We start from the raw sequence: 16,569 nt of genomic DNA, 5'->3' as shown, positions 1-16,569 counted from the left end.
TGCTTGTTTCCCCAAGGAAACCCGCCCTTCCTGTTCAGTCTTCATGTCTCAGATCTCCTACCAACTTTGTTGTCAGGAGTAAGGAGGAGAGCCTGTGAGTGACACAGCAGAGTTCATCCAAATGACATGGGAGAAGCAGCCCACCAAGGTAGGTCAGAAGCAATGTCACTACCATCATCATCGTCGTTACTGTTGCTTTAAACTGGTATCTGGAATACTTGAAATTTAATCCTGAATTTCATGCTGTGCTCTAGTTTTGCCCCATTTCAAGCCCCTAAACCCCATAAAACCAGACTGGAGATAGAAACTAGGATCCCAGCGGCAGCAAGGCTCTCTGCTTTCTTTGGGGCAGTGCCAAAAGGAGATAAAGAAAGTGTTGTATTAGGCAGCAGTAAACAGGCAAGAGACAAGCAGGCCTTTAATGAAACAGACCTTTATTGGGGCGAAAGTGGCCCCAGGCTGACCCCACCCTAAATCCTGGCAGTGTCCAACGACAGGAATTCAGAGGAACAAAAACGCTGGCATTGCCGGCTGTATCCTGCGCATACATAACAGAAAGCATTGCAGAAATCCGCAGCAAGGAATACATAAATACCATTATCCAGCATTACAGCCCAAACTGATCTTTTAGTCCAGACGACTATGCTATTCTGCCTTCTCTGCCTCGGATTTCTGTGCTGTGACTCACAAGGAAGGGCTTGGGGACCATGAAATATCCAAAGACCTAAAATAGGTCCTTCTTTTCCCCTCCCATCAGGATGAATTTCCTACAACATTTGTTTTTTCCTTTATTAACCAGACATGAATGATAATATTGCCTGGGCTTAGGAACTCATCTCTGTCACTGGTAAATAGAAATAATGAGCCATGTTCACAGAAACGCATGCCAGAATTTCATTGATTAACATCCCGTGCCACAGCCTCTCTTTGAAATTAAAAACACTTTCAATGACACCGAACAGAAAAGGCACCGCGTGAAAAATATTTCGAAGACGAGGTTGTCATTAAAGCATGCCAAAAATAGAACTGTTTTTATTTAACCATCCTCTCTCCTCTCTCTTACCCCCACCCTCACAGTCTGTGAGGCTGCTTGCAGTTAAATCACAAGAATTACAGAACATAATTTCATCCATTTGAATTTTAGAGGCTTCAAAAGCAGACCTGTGGAGAATGCTTCGTGAATATGTCTCTTTCTCCCCTGCAAGGGATCACTGAAGAAGGGATATGTTGCTGTTGTTTAGTCACTCAGTTGTGTCCAACCCTTTGCGACCCCATGGACTACAGCATGCCAGGCTCCTCTGTCCTTGGGATTTTCCAGGCAAGAATACTGGAATGGGTTGCTATCTCCTTCTCCAGGGGATCTTCCTGACCCAGGGATCGAACCCGGTCACCTGCATTACAGGCAGCTCCTTCACTGTCTGAGGCACCAGAGAAGCATATGGCCAGGATTTAAATCCAGCTGTTTAGGGATCTATAGGAGCATTTTTAAATATCTTAACTCAACATCAGACTCCAACCCCACCACCAGTGTCCTGCTCTGTCCCTTACCATCCTTTACACACGGCCTCCAGTGGTCTGGTGGGTCTACACACAGACCTACCAGTAGGTCTCTTTGCCTCCCGGTTTACTTCCTTTTTCATTAGGATAGCATGGCCTCAGAGAAACTGCAACATGGTCATTGGGGACCCAGGCTCACTGCAGACCTGGCTTTGCAAAGATTGTATGGTTTTGGAATTTTAGATTTCTGCCGCTGCTACTGCTAAGTCGCTTCAGTCGTGTCTGACTCTGTGCGACCCCAGAGACGGCAGTCCACCAGGGACCCCCATCCCTTGGATTCTCCAGGCAAGAACTCTGGAGTGGGTTGCCATTTCCTTCTCCAATGCATGAAAGTGAAAAGTGAAAGTGAAGTCACTCAGTCGTGCTCTACTCTCAGCGACCCCATGGACTACAGCCCACCCGGCTCCTCCACCCATGGGATTTTCAAGGCAAGAGTACCGGAGTGGGGTGCCATTGCCTTCTGCATTTAGATTTCTAATGCCTTCAAACGAAGACTCCCTTATATGTGGGGCATCACCTCTGACCTCACTCTCTACCCTCTGGAGCCCCATCCCCCCAATCACTCCTTCCTCTTCTCTGATGCTCCTGCAGACATCTGAGTGGTAAACGTGGGTCTGTGATGTCTGGGCTCTTCCATCTCTTGCTCAACGTCCTCCACCATGTCGCCGCTGTTCACTTTCCCATCACTATGTCTCACAGTCTTCTATCTCTCCCAGCCCCGGTCTGCTCTCCTATTAGCCTAGCCCCCTCTGCACTAGGCCAGGCTCCTCAATTCCCCACAGCTCCCTTTTCTCCAATCCCCAACTCTGACTGAAAACTTGACTCCTTTTCCCATGCCCAGTGGAAATATCTCCTCTGTGAAGCGTTTGTTCATCTTTGCAGTCAGACTAGTGTGATAGAAGAAGAAAGGACTCAGGTGTTATGCAGACTGGAGTTTGAATCCCAGTCTTTCACTCATCAGGTATGAGAACTTAGCGATTTTCTTAATGTCTATAAAACTCCACTCACTGATTTATAAAATGGAGTATGATTTTCACTGCCATCATAGGCTTGTTTTGAATATCAAAATAATAACGTATGTTAGGAGATGTGAGTTTGATCCCTGGGTTGGGAAAATCCCCTGGAGAAGGAAACAGCAACCCAGTCCAGTATTCATGCCTGGAGGATCCCATGGACAGAGGATACTGGCAGGCTATAGTCCATAGGGTCACACAGAGTTGGACACAACTAAAGTGACTTAGCATGCAATGTTCATGTAGAATTCCTGGCATATATTATTAATATTATCATTAACTATGTGGTTTTCAGCTTTCATAGAACATATTAAAGCATTTTCAACATTTGTCTTTGAATGAAGATACTTGTGCAACTGTCTTTCTCTTCAACTGAGAAAGAGCAGGTACCTCATCTCTTACATCACTTCCTTCCCCATAGCGCCCACCTTGGCATTCAGTAGGTGCTTAGTAAATATGTACTTGCTCAAATTGTCTGTTCTGCTTTGGTGAAACAGTCATTTGTTTAGCTAATACCCCTTGGGAGAAACAGGGCTGAAAAACTTGGTGGTAGTTCACACAACGTTAGACTTCTTTCCTCACTTTTAGATTTGTATCCACATGATTTAGATTTTGATCCCTCAGATTACAATATAATGGTAATAACTTATTAGCTATGTATATAAAGGTACGTGTATTTGAATTTTTATTATTTTTATAGTGCTTTCTATGTGCCAGCAACAAGTCAAGGTGCTTCATATTCATTCCTTATGTAATCCTCACAACAAATCTAGAAGGTAAATGCCATTTTTACTCCCATTTTACAGATGAGGAAATTGAGTCTTGGAGAGGTTAATTAAGTAGCTTGAGCTATATTGTACAACCAGCACATGGTAGATTAAGAGGCTTGGCTCCAGAGAACAAGGTGTTTCCCACTGCCTTGTACAGCCCCTAACCTACCACCACCAGATGAACCATAACCCAGAAAGGAAGTGGGATTGATCCAACTGGTTATTGTTTCACAAATCGTATAACCTAATTCTACTGGTATTTTGATTGGCCAGACAAGCTGCCCACGTGTGAGCTTGTATGTGATTGAAAAGGACACAAGAAGGTCACATACACTGTCCTTTCCAATGACACTTCCAAATTGCACACACTGCCTGTGCTTTCATCTCATTGCTCAGAACTTCATCACATGGTAGAGAAGCAAGGAAGGCTTGGAAATGTGGTCTTTATTCTGAACAACCATATTTATAACTAAAAATCAAGAGTACTATTACCCAGAAGAAGGCAGTGAATATTAGGGAAAAACAAGCTGTTTCCATCACAGTCTCATAAGAATAGTAGAAAAGAGTTTGGGAAATATTGCTGTGGTCTAACCCCATCATTCTCTACAACTTCTTGGTGGATGAGCCAGGAGAAGCATCTCTTGGCTTCCATTCCAGGTTGTGCTCATTCACTCTGTGGTTCCTCTCTAGAGATCATCCTTCCTATCCCTCATGGCCAAGGGACCCCAGGGAGTTCCTATCTTCGCTACTGAAAGCTGCAGCCCTATTAGGAGCCCCGGTGTGATGGGCTGCCCTGCCCAGCTCCCCCTGGGCTCAGAGAATGTATTAGCATCACACAGTTAAGGGAGGGACACTCAAGAATGTTGTTATTTTGTTGTTGAGCAGATCTGCACCAATGAACATAGCACAGCATCAAAAGTCATGTTAGCATGCACTTTTATAGTGAACCCAGTCTTTGTGAAGGCTTCTCTGTGAATTTCTCCATGCTCCATCCTTTCATCCTTGCTTTGCTGTCTCTAAATGTTGATGACCTGCTGTGTGAGGCAGTGAGTTTCACGCTCTAACACTGAATGGTTGAGCAACATCAGTCATGTCTTAGTGCTGGGATTCCTGTACTAAATAAGAAAGGCATAGGATAGGGGCTGGGGAGAGGGAGAAAGAACACTGACTTACTGCTGACTACCTGTTAGGCACTGGCCTCGGTGTTTAGACATGTATCTCATTTAACACTCATTGCAATTTATGACCCAGACTGGCAGTGACCCATCTGGGACCTGAACCAGGTATCTATACCTCTCAAATCCATATTTTTTTACCAGGGAAGAAAATAAGAGCCTTCTGTACTGTTCACTTTCGTTTTTCCCCCTGCTCTTCCCTTCCCCCATCACATTCTTTCACACATTGACTTTGTGTTCATCTTTTCCCAGTAATTAGTAAATTATAACCCACGCATCTCAAATTCTTGACATTCATTTGCTGTTTCCCAGTAATTCATTCTGCTAGGTATTTGCTCTGAGAAAGGCACAGAAGTGCTCGCTAATGCGGCTCGCACTCCCTTGCCTGGATGAGGCTCTCCACCTCATTTATCACATAGCGCTGTGGTCCTGAAGTCTGACAGGCAATTCAGGCTTTCTGAATGCAATTCAGGCATTGATTTTAATCTATAAAGCTTTGGCGTCTGGGTCCTGGCTGCCATGGAAATGAAATAGCTTCTTGGACACTTTTCTACATGCCACTAACTGTTCTGAAATGCCGGGCTCCCAGAGACATTTTTGTGCCTCTCCTGATGTAAAAAAAAAAAAAAAAGTCCAATACAAAGAGCTTCCTAACTTTAACCATTATTGTTCACGTGATAGAGAAATCTCAAATAAAGACAAATACACAGAAGGTGCTCAGATGCATGGACTGGCACACTGAATATATTGACTATATCTGGTTAAAAATAAAAAATACAGCCACTGAGGTGGCCAAGGCACTTGGTTTCCAAACGGGAAATCCCTAAGCCTGAATAGGACACTGGATGCCAGGAAACCAACGGGGAAGCATGATGTTTGGACTTTCGTGTGTAGTTAGATTTTCTCTCACCGGGACGGGGAAGTTGGTGGTGAGAAAATGACTCTAAGACGCATGCTTTGACAGGTGGGGACAGGAAGAGTGAATGCTTGGTGTTGGTGCGTGTGGCGGCAGGCAGTGTGCCTGGGGAATGCGACACCGCCTTTGTTCTAGCGCTCAGAGGCTGGGAAAGTGGGGAAGAAGACCAGGACTATAAAGGGGATTTAAACATTCTCCACCAGCGTTATGCTTTCATTCTCTTCAGCAGAATGTCCTGGCTCTCTGCCTCCCTGCTCACGTGGCATTCATCTCAAAATGCAACTCCTTGCTTCAGCTTTTTAAATCCTGATGACATCGGCATTAGTAATGAACGTGACAAGGCAGTTGACACATTGACATAGATCCTAAAAGCAAGAAGTTTGCTTTAATTTGCTTTAATTTCTTAAAGCAAGAAGTGTCCGAAAGTCAGAAACTTTAATTTCTTAAAACAAGAATGAGTAAAAGTAGAAATAACAAAGGATAAACCTGAAGTATTTCCAAGCAACAAATGATAATTGAATCCACTTGTGCAGCGTCCCTGGCGTCTCAGATGGTGAGGAATCCGCCTGCAATGCAGGAGACCTGGGTTTGATCCCTGGGTTGAGAAGATCCCCTGGAGAAGGGCATGGCTACCCACTCCAGTATTCTTTCCTGGAGAATCCCCATGGACAGAGGAGCCTAGCCTGCTACAGCCCATGTGGTCTCAGAGAGTCAGACGTGACTGACTAAGCATGGCACGCGTAACTTTATTTTTCCTTAGAAGGAGGCTGTAAGACCATGTCTCATGAGACAGAGAGTTGGATGGAACATGTAATTGGTTCCCTAAAACATCACATGCTCCTAAACATGTGTTTAGGAGCACATGGAACTCAGGAGGTGGGTGCCAATCTCAACTCCCATGAGCAGTGAAGGAAAAACTGGACTAGAGTTTGCCAGGAGCTTCTCCCTGTCCTTCTCCAATTATCCAGTTCTGTTTAGAAAGCCACTGTGAAAAGTCTACCAGCCCCATGAGCTACAAATGTAGTAGCAAAAGTCCTCTCTGCAGGGTTTGATTTCCACAACGCCAGGCCAGGTTGGGAGACAGAGCTGACATCAGAGAGTGTCAGAGCAGGGAAATGCACACTGACTTTTTTCCAAACTACAAATCGTGGCTCCATTTGTCAGATATCAAAACAACAGTGTGATGAAGTCAGCTCCATCAAGAATCTCTCAGGGTGGCTGCTTGGAACATAAATATAGACTGGCTTGTCCCTACTTTTCTTTTTTTAAATTAATTAATTCATTCTTACTTTTATGGAAGTAGAGTTGATTTATTGGAGAAGGCAATGGCACCCCACTCCAGGACTCTTGCCTGGAAAATCCCATGGGTGGAGGAGCCTGGTGGGCTTTAGTCCATGGGGTCGCTAAGAGTCAGACACGACTGAGCGACTTCACTTTCACTTTTCACTTTCGTGCACTGGAGAAGGAAATGGCGACCCACTCCAGTGTTCTTGCCTGGAAAATCCCAGGGACGGGGGAGCCTGGTGAGCTGCCGTCTATGGGGTCGCACAGAGTCGGACACGACTGAAGCGACTTAGCAGCAGCAGCAGCAGTTGATTTATAGCATTGTATTAATTTCTACTATATGACAAAATGATTCATGTACATATTCATATGCATACATGTCTGTGTATATATTATATATACGTTCTTTTTCATATTCTTCTCCATTCTGGTTTATCACGGGATATTGAACACAGCTCCCTGTGCTGTACAGCAGCACCTTCTTGTTTATCCATCCTATCTATAATAGTTTGGCTAACCCCAAACTCCCAGTCCATCCTCCCCCACCCTGCCCACCAAAGTCTGTTCTCTGTCTTTTGCCTTTCCTATGTGAACTGTGTGTTCTTAGGTACATTAAGAGTGAGCAGTAGGCAGGAAAGAGAGACTCACTTTATATTTGGCCAGTTCCCAGCCAGCCACTTGTGAAACCAGTCAGACAGCTGCCCTGTCATGGGGGGAGGTATGGAAACTTGGGATAATAAGTTGAGTGTGGAATGAGAACCTGACCACTCTTAGCACCACCACAATCACAATCCCCATGTTTTTAAGGTACATGGTATGTGCCAGCCCTGCCCCAAACCTCCCTTAAGCCTGAGATCCCCTCTTCCATTGTAAGGTACACCCAATGTGCAGCTGACTATACGCCACTGGATTTGGGGGGACACGCTCTCTTCAACTCTACCATCATGGAGCACCCACAGGGGCACTGTGATGTACCCAGAGGTGATGTAGGTATTATCCTGGCCCTTGAGACAGACATGTCTTTCAAGTTAGCTCCCTTTTTACTGGGAACAGCATGGCGAAGTATTACCAGTTTCCTCCCAGGAAAAGGCTTTGAGCTCAAATTCCCATTCAGATTCCTGGATGTAACAGATACCAACTGGAGCCAACAGTGCTTCTCCTTTCTCTAAGAACTTCTCTGACTCCTGGGATTGGGACCCAAGCAGTCATGTCTGTGTTACATGGCCCTGTTCCTTGCACTGCTGGCAGATCCAAGGGGAAAGTGAGCCCAATATGGATGCATCAGGACCCCACTTTCCTATGCATAATCAATCACCCCAGGGGTAAATTAAAATGTGAGCAGTTTGCTTACAACTAGCAATTGTCCTTAAAAACTGGCATAAATTTGAACTGGTATACCTAACCTGGGTGGGCAAGCTCAGTAAAGTTTGTCTGCAGAACCAAAGGAAAAGGGTCATCTCCCCTTTGGAGGAAGAAACCACGGGCAAGACCATAACCCTCTGAGCAATGATCTACGTTCAAGGCAGTGATGCTGGCTCTCTTCAGAGGGAGCCAGAGATGAGAGAGATATAGAGACAGGGAGTCCTGGGGACACTATTTCTTGGGGTCCAACTGCCCCTTTCTCCTTGTGTTGCCAGTTATATGAGGCAGCCCCTATCCTTTCAATAAATTCTCTTTTGCCTGAGTTAATTAGTGATAGGTTTTTATCACTTGCAGCCAGAATGACACACTGGCAAATGTTCTCATCCTGACAGCTGGCCTGGCCCACAGTTAGATGAGCTTTCCTGTTTGGTTGGTTGGTTGGTTTTGTTTTGTTTTGCTTCGTATCATCCATTTGTCCTCTCTGTCCTTGAGGATGCCTCTGAGTCACAGCCTACTATTTGCAGCACCCAGGTGTTCAAGATTTTTTGAGAACGCCAATTTTGGTGGCCCAAAGTTCACCATGACATTGCTCTTCCCTGCTGTAGTCACGTCCTTACCTTTTCCTTGGGGAAGAAATTCCATGTCTCCTGGCTCAGTGCCCCCCCCATTCACTACCTCAACACCCCCACCGCTTCTCTCTGCTTGCTTGGGATTTCTAGCAGGTGATGGCACAAAACTGAACAATGATGCCCCCTCCTCCACCCAGAACTGTGAACTCCCCCTGCACCTAAGAATTTTAATCAGCTTCCTTTTTTCTCCTTCCCCTTTCCTCTATTAGCATTAGATGCAAACCGTTGGACAATTGAAAATTATCCCCTCTTTTAAAGCCTACTTTGAGGCTTCATTTGAAACATTTGACCTCAATTCCGATACGCTTTTAGGGATCTCATTCCTAAAGATTATAAGCAGAGGCCCTTGACAGTCTCAGACTGAATACTAACCATCTCCCCATGTGGCAGGCATTTTTTGCCTGCAGAACATTTGAATTTCCCTCCTATGTTTCTGAAATTGGTAGGAGACAGAACTCACCTCCTGTAGAAGCTGAAAAGAGTTGACAGTCACTCTTCCAGCCTCTCTTGCAGCTAGAATGTAAGCACCTAAATTAAGAGTGGCCTGTCAAATGCGCACAACTGAGACCTAGAAGCTATTTCGGCAAATAAGAAAGGTTCACAAATTATCCATTCACATCCAGTATGCAGGGGCAGCCTGGCCTTGGTGCCTCCGGGGGTCAAGCGCCTTGCAGCCTGGCAGCAATGTCCATGTCGGACAACGTCTATGGCATTGACCTTGGCTGAGGACTGGCTGCCTAGCTCCACTTTGTGCCTGCTCATTTTCTCAATTTGATTCTACAGCCTTCCCCAAGGATTGTGTAATTTTCCCAGTGTTCTTTTTTTCTTTAAATTGCTCACAGCTAGAAATCATGAATGATGCACCCTCAATGTATTCATGATATGCAACAGTTTGTTTTTCTCTTGTGACACAAATTGAAATATTTCATCTGGAAGGTTCACATGTAAGATCTAGTTGCTTTGCTGGTGAGTGAGCCTGACACCCAGGATCCACGACTCAGCACAACTTGATTCTTTCCTTGTGAAATGGTATTAGCAGCTGGTTTCTTTTTTTTCTTTTTTTTCTTTTGGTGGGGCCAGGGGAGGAGCCACAGCGAGTCAATTGGAGCAGCAATAGAAGTGATAGAATTGCAAAGGAAGAAAGAGGTGGTTTGGACCCAGAAAATAGCTTTATAAAGCTATTTATAAACTTCAGTTCTGTGCATAAAATAAAATCACAGATCTCATGGGATCACTTCAGTGATGCTTCTCTCATTTTATGGGGGAAGTTATGTTCTGTGGTGATTGTGTGACAATTTGGTTTATCAGCTAAACTCAGATGATATGGACAGTGAAGGAAAGAAGGATTGCGTGCTCAGTCATGTCTGACTCCTGAGACCCTATGGACTGTTGCTCTCCAGGCTCCTCTGTCCATGGGATTCTCCAGGCAAGAATACTGGAGTGGGTTGTCATTATCTTCTCCAGGGCATCTTCCCCACCCAAGGATTGAACCTGTATCTCCTGTGGATCAGGCATTGGCAGGCAGATTCTTTACCAGTGAGCCACCCGGAAAGCCCATGGACAGTGAAAGGAGATGCTATTATTAATAGGAATTCTGAAACAATGGGCAGAATGGTCACCTAAGTAGTAGAGTAGGGATTTGGAGATTCTAGATCTTGGGTTCTATCAGGCATTGAGCTATCAGTCATGGTCCCTGCTCCTCAGCACCCTCCCTATCGTCCTCAACCACCTTCTGCTTCTCTTCCTTCAGATCCAAAACTGGAGACTGACAAGTGTCAACATGCCCACCGCTTGCACACACCCCTCTATTCATGCATCTGGCAATATATTCTGCATTTGCATGTGTTCTTAGAGGGGTGGTTTCCATAGCAATGGTAGGAATCTAACAAAGGCACCTGAGTGATGCCTTAAAGATAAATCACCCTCTTGAAGAAGCCCTCCATTTCAGGAATTACAGGCTGTTGACACTTCAAGTTTCTTAGTGGCCTGTCACATGTACACATTTCTAACTCCAGTTCACTGTCCTCCAGTGTAATGAATTACAAACATTTTAGCCTCCCTCTCAGGCCAGAAGATAAAGAGAGATCCTGGCTGGGCGATTATTTTATGAACCAAGAAGGAAGGAGGAAAAAAACTTGTATGTTTTGAGTACCTACAAGGCACTCAACATTTTTACTTATTTTATCTCATTTTCATAAAAAAAAAATAAAAAAGGCCTTGGGCTGGCAGTTATGCTTCTGAGTCCTTCATCTCATGAGAGCAGAGGGGAGAGAAGGAAGAGAGGGTGCTATTGGTTCATTTTCTGATCTGAGGGGTGGTGTCCTACAAGTAAAAGACACTAACTATAGACTCACTTCCTTGAAACCTGTCAGCCTCAATGAGTTCTATTCTTTTTATTTTTTTTTTAGTAGAAAGAAATGTGTACACAGTGCTTTATTTTAAAACAAAACAGTTGTAAGTTTTCTGCTCCCTAAAATCTTTCCTTTTTCTTGAGCCTGTGTCACCATTGTGAAACAAATTTTTACACTTGGGAGCAGATGTAAAAAGGGTTTATCTCACATGTATTTAAAATTTTAATTCATTTGTTTGTTCATTCATTCATACAATGACTGTTTATTAGTCTTGTTTCGGTCCTGGTGATTTAGGCTGAGAAATGCATGTAGACATGGGCCTGGCCCTCTCAAAGCTTGTCATCTTATTGAAAGAAAGAAATGAATGGGTTAGTTATCATTTATAAAACTGCAAATTGTGATACGAGTGTTGAGAAAAAGCACATGATGTTGTTGTGTTGCAGAAACCAGTACCCGAGAAAGCAAGCACAACACTCGGAGAGTTGGAGAACTTAGGTTTATTATACCGGCGGACTCAGAGGACTTAACACTCCAAGCTCTGAGCCCCGAACAAAGGGGCTGCTGCTGCTGCTGCTGCTAAGTCGCTTCAGTCGTGTCCGACTCTGTGCGACCCCATAGACGGCAGCCCACCAGGCTCCCCCATCCCTGGGATTCTCCAGGCAAGAACACTGGAGTGGGTTGCCATTTCCTTCTCCAAAGCATGAGAGTGAAAAGTGAAAGTGAAGTCGCTCAGTCGTGTCCAACTCCCAGCGACCCCATGGACTGCAGCCTACCAGGCTACTCCGTCCATGGGATTTTCCAGGCAAGAGTACTGGAGTGGGGTGCCGTTGCCTTCTCCGGAACAAAGGGGTTACAGAGTTTTTATCCACGGATAGGCATGATTAAGCAGGTTTGCAGGTTTGCAGGGGCTGGGCAATTATAAGAGCCAGATAAGGGTAAGTGAGATAAGCTCCAGTTCCTAACATTGTGAGTCCCCACTTTCTGTGACCTGCATGATCTAAACTTTGCAAAGACCAAGCTGAGTTACAGAAGCAGAAGGAGCAGGAGGTTATGTAAAATTTTAACTTTTCCTTTTCAGTTGAAGTGCTAGGGCATGGACCTCGTTTCTCCAACGTTCTACCATTGGGATCTATCCATGTGAGGGTCGGATGAGTTCACGCAGGAAGTCATCCACCCTGTAGCATGAATAAGTTCAATCACATTGTCTTCCATCAAACAGATGCATGAGATCAGTGTTCTCAGGAAGCAGGAGGATTAATGAAATCAATGGAAACTAAAGGAATAATTTGAGGATGCTGGAAATTGTTTGGTGGACAAATCTGGTCAGGAAGCTCCAGAAACCCCTGTTTGCAGCAAGAAGGTGCCAGATCAGAGAAAGAGGGAGAAGAAGACAGAATGAGAAGCTAAGAGCACAGAAAACAGATCTATCCCAAAGAGGGCCTTCCCCAACACTGCACAGAGAGAAAGTGCAGTATGAGTGCTCTAGTATAAGAAGTGATCTTAAACTCACTCATCATTAGTACCTGAGCTAGTCAAAGCTAATTTTCAATGACTTGGTGATTAATAATAGACACAGGTGTTTGGCATGCTCTCTGGAGCCAAGAAGCATCCTTTTATTAGAGATTTTCCAGATGGCCGCCTTGGATTCTGCCAACAATGCCAGATGGGAAGGGTATCCTTAGCTGGACTGAATCTGTACATCCCTGCAGTTGTTACCTGTCAGACTTGGACTTCTGAATGAGATAACATGGAATATGGTTGGGTTAAATGAACATTCCTTATTCCTGGTTATAGTTTAATCCCTCTTTGCTCCTATATCTTAATGAATCAGATCAAACAACATATGAACTCCAAGCCTCTTGCCCTTTCCCTTATTTTAGTCTGAAGCGTAAGTCAGAACAAATCAGGAGAAATCAGTCCTTTGATTTGCTTCCGCCTGGGCTTCCACCTGGCCCTGCATATCCTTCTGGATAAAAACACCTCCTAAGATGACGACGGCTCAGCCAATGCTGTCTTACCATTCTGAAAGCAGGAGTGAGAAAGAAACTTTCCCCAGGGTTATCTGTCATTCATTCATCTTTTCCACCAGGATCTCCATTGCCAGGTCTGGAGGAGGGTGTGTGAACCCTCTGCTAAGGCCATGTGAAGCTCCTTCTTGGGCTCAGAACTGGGGAAACATTGTGCAAACACTTTCCAATTTAGGGTCAGTTTGGACCATTCATACAAGAGCTATTATCCTCTGTAAAAAGTTAATGTAGGTTTCCTCTAGTATTTTCCCTTCTCTTAACCAAGATTCTAAACTTCTCCTGGAGTCCAAATCTCAGCAGGATATTGCTTTATGTAGATTGAAATATTTTTCAACTTTATTTTAACTTAAGTCATGTCAAAGGAGCTCCTTCTATGTGCCTAGGACTGAGTGATCCTGGGAGGGTTGGGCTAAGTCTTATCACATTTCATCTACCACATGGCTTGCCAGGAGCCTTTGCAACATTGAAACATGTATAATATCATGTATGAAACAAGTCGCCAGTCCAGGTTCCATGCACGATACTGGATGCTTGGGGCTGGTGCACTGGGATGACCCAGAGGGAGGGTATGGGGAGAGAGGAGGGAGGAGGGTTCAGGATGGGGAACACAGGTATACCTGTGGCGGATTCATTTTGATATTTGGCAAAACTAATACAATATTGTAAAGTTTAAAAATAAAATAAAATTTTAGCAATCCCAATGCTGGGCATACACACTGAGGAAACCAGAAGGGAAAGAGACACGTGTACCCCAATGTTCATCGCAGCACTGTTTATAATAGCCAGGACATGGAAGCAACCTAGATGCCCATCAGCAGATGAATGGATAAGAAAGCTGTGGTACATATACACAATGGAGTATTACTCAGCCATTAAAAAGAATACATTTGAATCAGTTCTAATGAGGTGGATGAAACTGGAGCCTATTATACAGAGTGAAGTAAGCCAGAAGGAAAAACACCAATACAGTATACTAACGCATATACATGGAATTTAGAAAGATGGTAACAATAACCCGGTGTATGAGACAGCAAAAGAGACACTGATGTATAGAACAGTCTTATGGACTCTGGGAGAGGGAGAGGGTGGGAAGATTTGGGAGAATGACATTGAAACATGTAAAATATCATGTAAGAAACGAGCTGCCAGTCCAGGTTCGATGCACGATACTGGATGCTTGGGGCTAGTGCACTGGGACGACCCAGAGGGATGGTATGGGGAGGGAGGAGGGAGGAAGGTTCAGGATGGGGAACACATGTATACCTGTGGCGGATTCATTTTGATATTTGGCAAAACTAATACAATTATGTAAAGTTTAAAAATAAAATAAAATTAGGAAAAAAAATAAAATTAAATAAAATTTTTAAAAAAGATATATAAAGTAGTGTGCTTCAGTGGGAAGTGTTCTAGGTTGGAAATCAAGAGCCCATATCATGGCAGTGGTTCTGCCATTTGTCGATGGTGACTCAACATTGCTTCTCTGAACCCCACTCTGAACTCCTCTGTATGGGAAGGATTTGCGTTATCATAATAGCAGGTGATGCCTTATAGGCTCTACCTACAAACCATATCCCAAATCTATATGCCTCCATGTCCACGAGGACTCTCATCCACGCCGGCGCTGTCTCATTCCTCTACAATCATAAAAGTTTCTTTGTCTCCCTGTTTCCTGTCTTGCTATCCTAAAATCCATTGTCACACCCAGAGTAATCTTTTTGAAAACACAAATCATATCTTATCATATGCCCCCCCACCCTGCTACCTAAGATTCTCCAACTGGCTCCCAACTACACTTATACTAAAACATAAGCCGTGGCAGGCCTTCTGTGATCTCCATGGCCTGACCCCGATTAGCTCTGTGACTTTCCCTTCTTGTGCTTGCCTCCTCCTCCACTATGGATGACCACTTTCTTTGCCCAAACCTCACCCATGCTAATTCTTTTCTGTTCTTCCATCCAGAAAATTCCCTTCCCAACAGACTCATATCTTCTTGGCTTTTTGTCCCAGACACATCATATTCTCTCTCTGTCCCTCAAAGCGGGGACCAGAAGACCAATGAAATAAATAGCAGAAATCAAGGTTAGATTCTAGTCCAATTGAGGTATTAAATGGAAGATAACATCTACATTGCTCATTTGGTACTCTGATGGGGGCAGGAAGAGAGAAGAGGAAGAACGAATATGGGACATGTTAAAGGAACTTCCAGGGCATCATTCATGAAACCCTCACCCTTCTTTTGATCCCTTTCCCTTGTCTAGGATACACAAGCATAGCCATAGCTAAGCTGGTTGCTATGTTCAGTGTCTGGTCTGATTGGTCAGTGCCCGTTTTTTAACATCATGGCTGCTAGTGGTCTTTCAAGTGCCTGTCCCCCTCTTTGAACCATTTCCTGCTCTATGCTAGAAGTCTGTCCTCAGGCAGGACTTTTCAAAGTTTTCTCTGAGGGTCTGCTAAAGGCAGAAATTCCTAAATATGAAGTTATGGGGCCACCCAAGAAACAAGCCAGGATTATTTGAAACCTTATAATTCATCAAAGTTTGTATTCTGCTTCATAAGAACTCTGTATTTGTTTAATATAAAAATAACATGTTAAAATACTATCAAGCTTTGAAGTTTAGAGAATGGGTTTGGCAGTCTGAACGGTAAGAGTCTAGATTGCCATTCTGCCTCTTGCTTCTTATCTGACCTTCAGAAAGTTCCTCAGCCTCTCTGAGCCTCCATATTCTTCGTATGGTGGTTGAGCACATGGTAAATATTCTATGGATTGTGAACCCAGAGGGCCAGAGTCTGTGTTTCGTTCATCTTCAGATTCTTCACAGAGTCCAGAAAAGTGTCCTGTACAGAGAAGTCATTTTCTATGTGTTCATTCCTCTGTATCAGACATACATGCACATATGGTTATCCCATTTTTACCACTAGATGGAGAGCATGTATCCTAGGATTTTCAACCCATTAGTGAGAAAGCAAACATTTGTCTTTTGTGTCTTAACCAAATCAACTTCTATATTGATGACAATATCATTAAAAATGTCTTTCCAAAAAATGCAACTATAAGATAATTCTCAGAGCTATTTGTTCTTAAAATAATTAAGAGGCAGAAGCAAAGGAGAAACACTAACTTCAGGATAATGGTTACCCCTCGGACGGGATACATTGGGATTAGGTTGGAGTGAGGAGCTCTGTGGGGAGCTCCGAATGTATCTAACTGCTGATTTCTTGTTTCAAAACAGATTTGAAGAAAATACATCCAAATATGTTAACCTTGGATGAGTTCTGGGTGGTTGAACACTTAGATGTATTTCTCTGTGTTTGAAATTTTTCACAATTGCAAATTTTTTTTAAAACAGGGGGAGGGAAGCCTCTAGGGTGAAATTTATGCTCACTGTTTCTGTCTCAATACATCTGCCTAACAAGCTTCTTAAGATTCTCCTCAGATAACTGCAGTGTGCAGCGAAAACTACAACAAAGTAAAAGCCCTACTGTGT

The sequence above is a fragment of the Bos mutus genome, chromosome 26 (genome assembly GCF_027580195.1).
Source record: "Bos mutus isolate GX-2022 chromosome 26, NWIPB_WYAK_1.1, whole genome shotgun sequence".
In the NCBI taxonomy this organism is placed as follows: Eukaryota; Metazoa; Chordata; class Mammalia; order Artiodactyla; family Bovidae; genus Bos; species Bos mutus.
Note: the sequence above shows the minus strand (reverse complement) of the source record.